Source organism: Podarcis raffonei, chromosome 3, assembly GCF_027172205.1.
Source record: "Podarcis raffonei isolate rPodRaf1 chromosome 3, rPodRaf1.pri, whole genome shotgun sequence".
Taxonomy (NCBI): Eukaryota; Metazoa; Chordata; class Lepidosauria; order Squamata; family Lacertidae; genus Podarcis; species Podarcis raffonei.
Genome location: NC_070604.1, coordinates 2072421 through 2085500, shown reverse-complemented (window position 1 = coordinate 2085500; position 13080 = coordinate 2072421). Strand labels below are relative to the sequence as shown.

Genomic DNA, 13080 nt, shown 5'->3' with positions numbered 1-13080 from the left:
CCCCCCGAGAGGAATGCTCTCGCGTGTGGGTCATCTCCATCCTGTGCCCCTTGGTTCGGGCTCCATGCAGAACCCAAGGGGACAGGAGACGCACCACTTGGTCTCTCTCTCTCTCTCTCTTTCCCCCCTACATCAAATTGGGCTGAGGGCCTCCAGGTGTCGCGAATGTGTGTAAACTAAATGGAACTCTGCTTCTCAACAAGACCCTTATTTGTGGGTCGGGGGGCGATGGAGCACTGCATCCAGTCTGCACAGCACATGGCCAGCCGTCCGATTAGCTGGTGGCCAGGTCTTCACACCACTGACACAAGACAGAGCAGTGTAAACTATGTGCAGGTGGCGTCTATCGTTTGGAGTTACGGTGACTATTTGGAACTTTAAAATACAGGTACCATCCTGAATTGAACTCAGAAATCATGAAATTCAGCTCTCTTGAATTTGGCCTCTTTGCGGCCTGTTCCAGTCAATAATCAGGTGGTGACATTTTGAAGCAGCTGTAGCTTCTGAGAATTTTTCAAGGGCACAAAGCTTGAACGAGGGGGTTGAACGAAAACACAATGCAGGATTAGATTTATTTTACAGCCCAAGCCTATGTGTAAGTCCCAGTATGTTCAAAGGGGGCTTCAGTCTCATTCGGTTAGGTTCCTGCTTTCTTACGACAGTAGTTGAGGGCTTCTGTAGCAAAAGAATGCTGTGTCTGCTGACCAAGCCTTATTAGGGTTTTCTAAACTTTACAGCATGTTTTTCTTCTTTCAATAATGTCAGCACCAAAAAAAGGCCATAAAAAAACCTTTCTCTCTTTGTAGGTCACCTTTAAGATACTTAGGTCATTATGAGCTGTCTCAGAATTTCCACACATTGGAGGGGCCCCAAATCATAATGTGCACCAAACTTCACATTAGAATAGGCCTGATTTACTCTTTCACTTGTTTTAACTTTTATGGCTCTTCAAAATATAGAAAATGGGAAAAGAAACTTTTTCTTCTTGCAGCACATCATTCACTAACATTTTAGTACTGCTGGACTTTACTTGAACACAGAAACTAGATAGTAACAGTTCCTGTCTGAACAGAGGACTGGGAGAGTTTCTAATCTAAAGTATATAACAAAAACACAATGGGAGCCTCCATAAATTCATCACACAAATCTCTAGCCTGTCAATAGGGTCATTAAATGAGCATGAAGCATAGCTGCTTGAGATGATTGTTGTCTGTTTGCACAAAACACTCATATCAAGGGAGTTTGTCTCGTTTTAGTCTCTTGCAGCAAATGGCACCTTATAACTAACATTGTTTATGTGGCAAACTTTCCTGGAGTTTGCACTTTTATGGGCGAGTTACTACTAATTTTGAAAAGAAAGGATTACAACTGTATAACACATGAAATTCTCCATGCTTGGGGAATGTGCCTGTGTAAAAGCCACAACCAATATGGAGCCATTTGCAAAGAAACAATTATTTATTTCCTCCTGCAAGGAAGTCAAAGCAAATGCCAACATAGAAAATCCACTTTCTCTGTTCAAGAAATTATGCCCTTCTTGCAGCCAAATAGTTATCTTTGTTGATGGTTTGCAATAGTGGCAAATTCTTTTATGCTTAATATTGTTCTGCTCTTGGTAGCTTTCTTTGCTGTTACTAATACTTTGCTGTCACCATAGAAACAATTTAGGAGGAATGTTGGAATTACAGAGTTTTTCTGCATTCAATTTTATTTCATTTTCTGTCCAACTGTATAAATTATAGAAAAATGTTGCACATGTTAAATTGCAGACTATATCAGTTACAAATGCTGTTTTATTTTGTGGTATAGATTTTCTCTCCTACAGGAATTCAGCTTTAACACATTTTTTGCTTAAAATGTAGCCCCCTAGAAGTGCATTGTATAGGAAACCTGTAATGAAAAAAAATCATATGGGCACCCTACGAAATTAGCAGTTATGTAGCCACTGGTTTAGATTGTGGTAAAACTTCTTTTTGCAAGGGGGGGGGGGCAGGGCTATATTTCAACCTGACAGTGAAACAGAGAGAAGGCATAAGTACCAACAGTGGTGTCTCAAGGAGGCACTAAACACAGATTTAATGGTCCAATGCCTTTCAAAGATAGTCTTCCTCAGGACTAAATTACCTCTGGCTGCATTCACATGTAATGCTAAGTCATCATTTGCTTAGCTGACCTGTGTTTTTAATGTGTGCACCTGTCAGAGCTAACACACAGGAGTTGGGACAGGTGGTAAGCAGTGAAGAAGCACCAACAGGATTGGTTTCTCTGCTCCTCGGGTTCCATCCTGCTCTCTGCAGAACTCTCAGCAGGATTTAACCTGCCATTCATCAGCTGATGAGTGAGGGTGAAGGTTAAAATCCTGCTGCTTTGACTTGGCTCACCAGTCCTCTGTGGGTGCAGACCAACACCGAACCCCTCCTCCTCCTCCTCCTCCTGCCAGCTGACATCACCACCATTGGGTGATGACAGCTGATTGACAGGTGGGCAAGGTTTTGGCGAAATGGCCTCATGGGTTGGACCCCCTTGGGGACCCAGGTGGACCAGCAGGCTGGAGATTCCCCACTCCTGGTTTAAATAAGCTTAATACCAGTAAGCTATGGACCATAGATGTACTGCACAGTCATCTCTATCAAGGTATAATCCCAGGTGCCTTGTATTTTCTGATTTGGGCACTACAAAGAAACCAGTGGGACCTGCAATAAAATGTTGCAGTGTAGCCTCACTTCCCAACATGAGTCCATCTGTTTAGGATTTCAGCCAGGCCTCCAGGATACTCCATTCAATTCCACCAGTGGTTTGGGCAACATACAGTTTGTCACAGGATCGTTGGGTTGTGTGTACCAGATAAGTGCTACCACAGTTGGTAAAATCTCTGTGTCTTTACTGCTTGTTGTTAACAGGACTGCCAGAGAAGGGAGGGGGGATTTTAAAAAGGTATCCTAGTGAGGAACTTTATAATATATATATATATATATATATATATATATATATATATATATATATAAATTTTGCTATTATTATATGCCACTTAGTAAAAACAAAATTTCGTTTACGTTAAATAGCAATGAAAATAGACTTTGAAACAAACAGACCTAATAAAATTATAAAAATATGCATAAAATCATCAGTTTTAAAATCAGGTATATATAATTAAACTGGGTAGACGTGTAATTATTTCAGAACGTCATTCACCATGGTCTTCACATGTGGGTGGTTGCAGCTGGCGAGGCTGGCAAGAGTCCAAACTGCCTGTAGCTTGGGCAACATCTTAGCTGGAGAAGACAGTGGCCCAGTCCCAAGAGGGGGAATCTGAAAGAGGAGGTGACCTTCCTGGAGCCCATGGAGGAGGAGATATCCATGGAAAGGAAGGCTGAGTGGAGGAGAGAGAGTCTGCCACACATGCTCTGGAGCTAGTGTGATGGTAGTAGGAGCGTCTCCACCTGAAAGAGTGTCTCCAGCCCCATCCACTCCTATTATTCAACCTGGACAACTGAGGTCCAGTGCCGAGGGCCTTCTGGTGGTTCACTCACTGCGAGAACCAGACAGGGAACAAGGCAGAGGGCCTTCTCGGTAGTGGCACCCGCCCTGTGGAATCCCCTCCCATCAGATGTCAAAGAAATCAACAGCTATCTGGCATTTAGAAGGCAGGCCTGCTTATGGAAGTTTTTAATGACTGATATTTTAAGGTATTTTAAATCTTTTGTTGGAAGCCACCCAGAGTGGCTTGGGAAACCAGCCAAATGGGCAGGGTATAAATATTATTATTATTAGTAGTAGTAGTAGTAGTAGTATTGTTGTTATTATTATTAGTAGTAGTAGTAGTATTATAGTAGGCCTGGGTCCTGGAGACTCTTCCAAATGTTGCAGGATCTGAGTCTTTATCTTCTGTCCCAAATAGAAGACAGCTGAGCTCTGGAAGGTACTGACAGAATTGACATGGTGGCAGTAGCCTTGGCTGCCATCTCCAACAGCATGCTGTTTTAGACAGTCCTTTTCTGTATAAATGTAATGGAGTCCAATAAATTCTAAATATTTTTTGTTGTGTAAGATCCATAGACACCTTTGGTACAGAAGCTGAAACACCCCCCACTGTCTAGGTAATATAGGAACCTCAAATTCTTTGTTCCACTCATTTCTTGAAATCTGCATATCAAATTGATTTACTGATAGCAAATATCTATAAAAAGTAATCACGGGCTTTTTCATTTCAAAGGATTTGACCAATATTTCTAATATCTCAGGTATCTCAAAAGCCACAAAAGCCACTCCTTCTCTCCTTGGGCTGCTGTGCCTTCCAGAACTTCACGCCAAGGGAGCTGAAGAAGGGCAGCCGCAGGATGAGGAGAATGGCCTCTTGCTTTGTCATACATAAAAGTTAGAACATGAAGTCTGGCAATCCCATGTTTCTGTGACTAAAACTGCTTAATGAAAGTCACTACTGTTGCCAGTTGTGCTTCTGTTCTTTGGATACCGTCCTAGGAAGTATCACAAACAACACTTAATGTATTGCTCCCACCCACTCGCAACTAATGCTGGTGTGATGATAAAGCAGGCGAGTGTTGCTGACATGTGGGACCAATAGAGAGAGATGCTGGCACATTAACCAGCAGATCCTGGCATTCATCCAAATGGAAATGGGGCTGCCTGGCTGGTTCTTGAAGGAGAGGCTAGGCAACAGGTAGTCCTGTTAGGGCAGGGGGTTGGCAACCTTTAAAGGCCCGTGGGCACATTTGAACTTTTGATAAAACGCTGTGGGCGTCTTTCACAAAATGGCATAACATAAAACTGCTGCCACATCTAAAAGAGCAGTAAAAGAGACAGGACCCCCACCTACCCAAAAAGTTACAGGCATGGCCCACACCTTGGTGAGGAAAACGCACCTACATCAGCAGCCAAGATGGAAGGAGGCGCAGCCAACAAAATGTGGGCAGGGCTGAGGTGGCATGTTCAGTGGAGGAGAGGCTGACCAGAGCAGGGAGAACAGACCTTTGTGCACTGTAGATTTGTGAGAGAATATATATATATACTGAGATCTTTTGTGGGTACAGTAGGAGATACTGGTGGGCACCACTTGGGCAACCCCATACACCAGAGAGTTACCATTGGTTTATGTGCCCATCACGCTGAGAGGCTCTCTCCTTGCTCTTAGCCAGTTGTGTGATGGTGCTGTTTCACTCGGCTCAGTTCCCACATACTGTGTGGAATTCACTGTCTCACTAGTACGATTATTCCACCAGCATCAGCATTTCTGCTTGTTACAGGACAATCTCACCTTTTCCTCTCCCCCTGCCCTTGTGTTGTTCTGGGGGTTCTCCGAACCCTCCAGAGTGGATTGGGAGGGTCATGTGTATAGATGCTAGAAGAGGATATGTTTACTAGATATTGCCCTTCCTTCCTCATGTTTGTGAGCTCAGCAGAGTGCATCTCTTTGCAGCTTAAAAGGGAAGCTCAGGTGTATGAGTTTTAGCCTTCTATTTTAAGTAATCCAGGATGCTTTAAGGCAGAAAGTTCACCTAGCGCCTTCATTACATCTTTTTAGGCACCAGGTGAAAACCAGGCCTTTGGCTGGTTAATATTCTACAGCCTTTTAAATGTGTCTGTCGGGGGAGGGGGGTATTGTTTTGCTGTTTTGCTTTACTTATTTGTTTTTATCCTGTGTTTTATTATCTGAACCACCCTGAGATCTTATGACGAAGGGCAGTCTATAAATACAGTGGTACCTCGGGTTAAGTACTTAATTCATTCCAGAGGTCCATCCTTAACCTGAAACTGTTCTTAACCTGAAGCACCACTTTAGCTAATGGGGCCTTCTGCTGCCGCTGCACTGCTGGAGCACAATTTCTGTTCTCATCCTGAAGCAAAGTTCTTAACCTGAAGCACTATTTCTGGGTTAGCAGAGTCTGTAACCTGAAGCATATGTAACCCGAGGTACCACTGTAAAATAAAATAGTAACTTTCAAACATGTTGCAACAAGATCCAGGGAAGATGGTATCCAAGACTCTTGGGCCCTTTTCCAAGTTCTGGGGGAGAAGGTTCTGTCGTAGTTAGAAACCTTTCTGCCATTGCTTCTTTGTGGTACCTGTTTACCCTGCTACCCACTGATTTTCTTTGTTTTCTTGTTCCTGCCCATCTGCCCATACATTGAAAGGGGAGCAGGGATGTGATGCCAGATCCCTTTGTAAAGGGAATTTGAGGGACAGGGAGTCACAGCAGCGTCTGTATTAATTCTTTGTTTCATCTGTTTGGGGCTCCAAAGGATCTTGTGCCATGCTAGACATTCTCTAGCCCAGCTCAGAAGCAGAGGAAGCAAGAGAAGTCCAGCTCTGCAATGTTTTGAAAGCCATGAATTGTAGCCAACTAAGTTCAACTCAGAGTAGACCCATTCTTAATTGATAATTTTAATATTTTTTGTAAACAGCCTAGAGGTTATAATTCAATCAAGTAGTGTGTGTGTGTGTGTGTGTGTGTGTGTGTATTTAAATAGATAGATTTAAACCAATGGGCATGAATACCTTAAATTCATGACTTTCAGTGGGCTTGCTCCGAGTATAACTGAGTTGGACACAACCCCTAACAATTTCTTATTATTTTGTTGCGGTATTTTTTTAAGCACTTAGTTCCCCTTTTTTCTCACTAAAGTAACCCGATCCTCTTGTCCCACAATGCCAGGGAGCCACTTGTGCAAGTATGTGAAGTATGTGTAGCACAGTTGCCATTGCATCCATTCCTTGCAGCAAAGGGACACCACAGTTGACAAAGGGTGCCAAAGCGAAACAGACAGAAAACATTCCAACATCCATGACTCCTGGGGCTGTGTGCTGCCTGTACAGTAGAAAAGAAGGAGCAATTCCATCTCACCACACAACTCCCACAACCTTGCACCACAATTGTGCAGACAATGACACATTGCAGGGAGCCTGGCTGCTTTTAAACCATGAAGCCTCATTGCCTGGGAACAGCCAGGACGGCTGAATGCTAGGGGAGTGTTCCCTTAACTTTGCTGAAGCTTAACTAGCTATCTGACAGAGAAACCGCAAACCCTAAACAGGAGGAGGTGGTGCTGTTGGTTGGGTTTCCACCTGCTGGTTATGGCGCTGTCACTCACGGGCTCAGGGGCCAATCAGCGTCCACTTCTGAGGCTGAGCAAGGGATGACCTCCAGGCCATCTGATCTGAAATCCTGACTCCTCCTCATCCTCAGATCCAGTCAGGTCTTGAGCTTCGCTCAGTAACAGGGAGGGTGGTCCAGATTATCCTTCGGCTGAGGCATGGCACTCTCCTTGCTCAACAGATGTAACACCAGTATAGAACCCGTAAAGGAAGTTGCTGAATAAAAGGGGTGTGATAACTACCTTTGACAGTTCATCTACTTTTCTTTTATTGAAATTTGGGAAGAAATAGTTTGTCTTTGGCAGTATTGCAGAGAATCCTTGTGATGTGATAGAAAGGCTTGTAATGGTATGGCCCTTCAGTTACATACTGTACAGAAGAAGAAGAAGAGTTTGGATTTCATATCCCGCTTTATCACTACCCTAAGGAGTCTCAAAGCAGCTAACAATCTCCTTTCCCTTCCTCCCCAACAACAAACACTCTGTGAGGTGAGTGGGGCTGAGAGACTTCAGAGAAGTGTGACTGGCCCAAGGTCGCCCAGCAGCTGCATGTGGAGGAGCGGAGACGTGAACCCGGTTCCCCATATTACGAGTCTATCGCTCTTAACCACTGCACCACACTGGCTTTCATATCTCAGTTTCACAGACAGCTTTCATATCTCAGTTTCTAACACTGCCTGTAATCTCGCTTCTCACTGTGAGGGAACCACCAGAAGGCCCTCAGAGCTGGACCTCAGTGTTTGGACTGGATGATGCAGACAGAGACGCTCCTTCAGGTATACTGGGCCGAGGCTGTTTAGGGCTTTAAAGGTCAGCACCAACACTTTGAACTGTGCTCGGAAACATACTGGGACCGGCGTTATATGGTATATGATTATCTCTCCCAGCGGCTACATATAGATGTTAAAAAGCGTGGGGGAGAGAACTGAGCCCTGAGGCACCCCACAAGTGAGAGCCCAAAGGTCTGAACACTCATCCCCCCCCCACTTTCTGAACACAGCCCAGGAGGAAGGAGTGGAACCACTGTATAACAGTGCCCCCAGCTCCCAGCCCCTCAAGACAGTCCAGAAGGATGTCATGGTCGATGGCATCAAAGACCGCTGAAAGATCCAGCAGAACTAGGAAACAGCTTTCACCCTTGTCCCTAGCCTGCTGAAGTTCATAGACCAGTGCAACCAAGGCAGTTTCAGTCCAATGATGAGGCCTGAATCCCGACTGGAAGGGATCCAAACGGTCCGCATCCTGCAGGTGTGCCTGGAGTTGTTCAGCAACCACCTGCTCAATCACCTTGCCCAAGAATGGAAGATTTGAGACTGGGCAATAGTTGGTCATATTGGCTGGGTCTAAATATATATATATATAAAGTAGTAGCTTAATAACCGCCTATTTCAATGGGTCTGGGAAGGCTCCCTCACAGAGAAAAGCATTCACCACCCCACAGAGCCCATCGCCCAGCCCTTCTTGGTTCGCTTTTATGAGCCAGGATGGGCAAGGATCAAGGAGACAGGTGGTCGGTTTCACACGTCCAAGCAGTCTGTCCACATATTTGGAGGTAACAGATTGCAATAGATCCCATGCAACTTGACTAGACAGGACTCTAGCACTTTCCTGCCCCGGCCCTGCTCCCACAGTGGAGTCTACCTCTTTCCAAATCATAGAATCATAGAGTTGGAAGAGACCACAAGGGCCATCGAGTCCAACCCCCTGCCAAGCAGGAAACACCATCAGAGCACTCCTGACATATGGTTGTCAAGCCTCTGCTTAAAGACCTCCAAAGAAGGAGACTCCACCACACTCCTTGGCAGCAAATTCCACTGTCGAACAGCTCTTACTGTCAGGAAGTTCTTCCTAATGTTTAGGTGGAATCTTCTTTCTTGTAGTTTGGATCCATTGCTCCGTGTCTGCTTCTCTGGAGCAGCAGAAAACAACCTTTCTCCCTCCTCTATGTGACATCCTTTTATATATTTGAACATGGCTATCATATCACCCCTTAACCTCCTCTTCTCCAGGCTAAACATGCCCAGCTCCCTTAGCCGTTCCTCATAAGGCATCGTTTCCAGGCCTTTGACCATTTTGGTTGCCCTCCTCAGGACACGTTCCAGTTGGTCAGTGTCCTTCTTGAACTGTGGTGCCCAGAACTGGACACAGTACTCCAGGTGAGGTCTGACCAGAGCAGAATACAGTGGCACTATTACTTCCCTTGATCTAGATGCTATACTCCTATTGATGCAGCCCAGAATTGCATTGGCATTTTTTAGCTGCCGCGTCACACAGTTGGCTCATGTCAAGTTTGTGGTCAACCAAGACTCCTAGATCCTTTTCACATGTACTGCTCTCAAGCCAGGTGTCACCCATCTTGTATTTGTGCCTCTCATTATTTTTTTTAGTGACTTTATCTGCAAAAAAACTTTGCAAAATCATTGCAGCAGATCTTGGGAGTCCTTACCAGGCCCCAATGGCGAAGGTGGTTCTGTAAGATTGCAAATGACCTGAAAGAGTCTGCTGCTGCTGTTTTCTGCAGATGCAATGGAAGTGGTGAGCAAGGTTCTCTTCACCATCGCTATCGCCACTTGGTCCGATTCAGAATGAGTTTTCTGCCACCAGCGCTCTAGGCGTCTCAGTGATTGTTTCATCACCCTCAGCTCCAGGGAAAACCATGGGGCTGTCCAGGCTCCATGTAATCAGAGAGGATGCTTCAGAGCCAGACAATTGATAGCCCTGGTTAACTCTGCATTCCAGCGGGCCACCAGCTAAAAGGCCATCAACATGGGATAAAACATCCCCTACCACTCTCTGGAAACCATTTGGATCTATTAAGTGATGGGGGCAGACAATCCGAATTGGTCCTACCTCCCTGCAGAGGGGAAGAGTTGCAGAGAAGTCCAATTGCACCAGGAAGTGATCTGACCATGGCACTTCTTTTGTTTCACTTTTACTTAGTGTCAGATCACTCACATCCATAGAGGTGAACACCAGGTCAAAGGCATGTCCGTGACCATGAGTTGGGCCAAACTCATTCAGGGACAGCCCCATGGAGGCCATGCTTTCCACGAAGTCCCGAGTGGCCCCTTGTAAGGTTGTGTTGGCACTGATGTTAAAATCCATTAGGACAACCAAACTAGATGTCTCCATGGGAACATCCACCATGACTTGAAGCAGATCAAACAGGCAATCCTTGGTGCAGCAGGGAGGTTGGTACACCCAAAGGAATCCTGTACTGCCCCTATTGTCCAACTTCCAGAACATGCACTCAAAAAACTGGGTCTTCCCAATAGGAGGCCTAGTGTAAGCTAGTGACTTCCTAAAAATAACTGCAACCTGCCCCCCCACCCACCCACATGACCTGGGTGGCTGTGCTTAAGAGAAACCTGGTGGACAAGCAGCGGCAAGAACAGGCCCATCTGCTTCATCCAACCAAGTCTCTGTCACACATGCCAGGTCAAGTCCTCCATCCACAATCAAGTCGTGGATGACAGCCGTCATGTGAATCATTGACCTGGCATTGCACAGCAGCACCTTAAGGTCGTGTGGTTGATTCCAGTGTGGTGTAGTGGTTAAGAGCAGTAGTCTCGTAATCTGGGGAACCGGGTTCACGTCTCCGCTCCTCCACATGCAGCTGCTGGGTGACCTTGGGCCAGTCACACTTCTTTGAAGTCTCTCAGCCCCACTCACCTCACAGAGTGTTTGTTGTGGGGGAGGAAGGGAAAGGAGAATGTTAGCCGCTTTGAGACTCCTGAAGGGGAGTGAAAGGCGGTGTATCAAATCCAAACTCTTCTTCTCTTCTTCTGGTCAAGACCAGACCCAGAGGCAGGGATAGTCCTCAAACAATGACTAAGCCTGCCTCCTCAATAATGACATGGTCTGGTCTTAATGTAACTCTTCCTCCTGCCTGTGATCACTGAGATCAGGTGTCCCAGTGCATCCACACACACACCCCGTGGAACTTGCCCCAGCCATTCTGTTGGCTAGGGCCCCAGGCAGCCCTGACCCTCTCCCCTTCAGATCAGAACACAAACCATACAACAAACCAATAGAACAGTAGAAACAAACAAACAAACAAAACAACAACACACCAAACAAACAACCAATAATAATATTTTACAATCATGCTAAAATTAAACCATTCCCCAGCCCCAACAAAACGTCCATCCCACCTCCCAACAAAAACAAAAAAACAAAAACAAAATTCAAAACACCACAGACTATTTGAAACACCTAAAAACATTTAAATAATTACTTAATAACGTTAACACAGGAGGGCTGGCCCTCGTCCTTGTCTCACCCCTGAAGACAGGCAGGCTTTATAATGCTGCCTCAGCTGCTGGACCACACCCAGCTGGGGCAGCAGCTGTTCCCACTTTGCCTGCCTGCCCAAGGACCTGGTCCCTGCAGTAGTCTTTGCCGTTCTCTTTGCTTCTGTAGCAGCAGCAGCAGCAGCAGCAGCCTCGGGGGGGGGGGGGAAGATGGCAGTCCTCACCGAGGGGATATCCCTAGGGCATTACTTTTAAGAGAAGGGTCATCCCTGGAAGTTATTTTCAGTGCTAAGCCTTCACCCAAGTCCACGTGAAGTGAATATGTCTGTGAATGCATTTCCCCCTTACTACTAGGTCTCCGCTCCTGTACTTTTGTTCAACAGCAGAGCATGTGGTTTCTGGAAAAGGCAACCTCAACACTATCACCTCAATGGGAGGCTTGCAAATCCCTCTCATACTCCAAGAAGCTGTAGGCACTGGTGGTTGTCAACTTTTCTCCTCAGAGTAATCCTGATACGTAAATTAGAATGAGTGGTGGTTCATGGTCCATGGTCATTCAAGGAGCTTCAAGGCTGAGTGTGGATTTGGACCGTGATCTTTCTGCTCTAAATCCAACACTCTTTGGTGAACCACTGATCCATCCCATTGTTTGACTGGAAAATCTGTGAGAGAATGTTGTTGACATTCATAAGAACGTAAGTAGCGCCTGACTGGATCAGATCAAGGGCCTGTCCAGTCCCTCAGTGTCAACCATATGCCTATGGGAAGTCCACAAGCAGGACACAAACTCCTCCCCCCATCCCTCTTGAGTTCAGAGGCAGGTACAGCTGTCAGGACTAGTATCCACTGGTAGCCGTCTCCACCATATTTTGTCCAATTCCCTTTAAGGCCAGACTTGGTGGAGGGGAGGTCAGTTTAACTATGCACTCTGTGAAGAGGTACTTTCTTTTTGTCTGAATCTCCCACCATTCCACTTAATTAGGTCCTAGTGTTATGAGGGAGAAAAATATGGACTCTTCATGCACTTTCTCCAAGCCATGCATCATCCTATACATTTCTATCATGTCCCCACTTCCTCACCTTCATTCTAAACAATAAAGCCCCCCCCCCAGCCCCTTTCCTTATGATGGAGTTGCTCCAGCTCCCTGGTAATTTTGGTTGCCTTTTGCTGTGCTGAAATGTCATTTGAACATTTAATATCCTTCTCCATTATCAAAACCCATTGTTTGATGCTAGGTAATTATGGGTATCATTCAACCAAAGCAAAAAAAAAAAAAAATTAAAAAAATTCTGCTGATTTCAATGACCAAGTTAAACATACACTTAATTCACCTACAGTTGATACAAGTTGGACTTTAAAGGTCCTTAGTTTTGGGTGGATCATGCTATATATTCTTGTTTCACATTTTGGGATAGTGATCAATGAATCTCTTGTTGCCCCCAGATCATAAATCAGTGGGGCAGGATCAAAAACCAGACTCTCACAATGTTTGTAGTATTGTATCATGGCCTATTGTGTCTGATAACCAAATGATTATATAGTTCAAGTGATTCCACACCATTTCCATCAAATACACAATTCTTTAACTTCTGAATCATAGTCTATATTTGAGAAATGTCAAGATCTGGACAGGTAACCAAATTAACTTGGCAACTCATGACTTAATTAAAATTGTTGTTATGTGTGCTTGGTATGGGGAAAATGCAACTGTATTATT

General features: G+C 45.2%; 2 protein-coding genes across 10 annotated transcripts in view; one reads left to right on the top strand and one right to left on the bottom strand.

Moving 5' to 3' along the window:
• Positions 1–13080, top strand: part of RUNX2 (RUNX family transcription factor 2) — a 223478-nt gene that overhangs the window by 54888 nt on the left and 155510 nt on the right. The gene's annotated exons all lie outside the window — the stretch shown is intronic.
• SUPT3H (SPT3 homolog, SAGA and STAGA complex component) overlaps positions 1–13080 on the bottom strand; it is a 326581-nt gene that overhangs the window by 309590 nt on the left and 3911 nt on the right. The gene's annotated exons all lie outside the window — the stretch shown is intronic.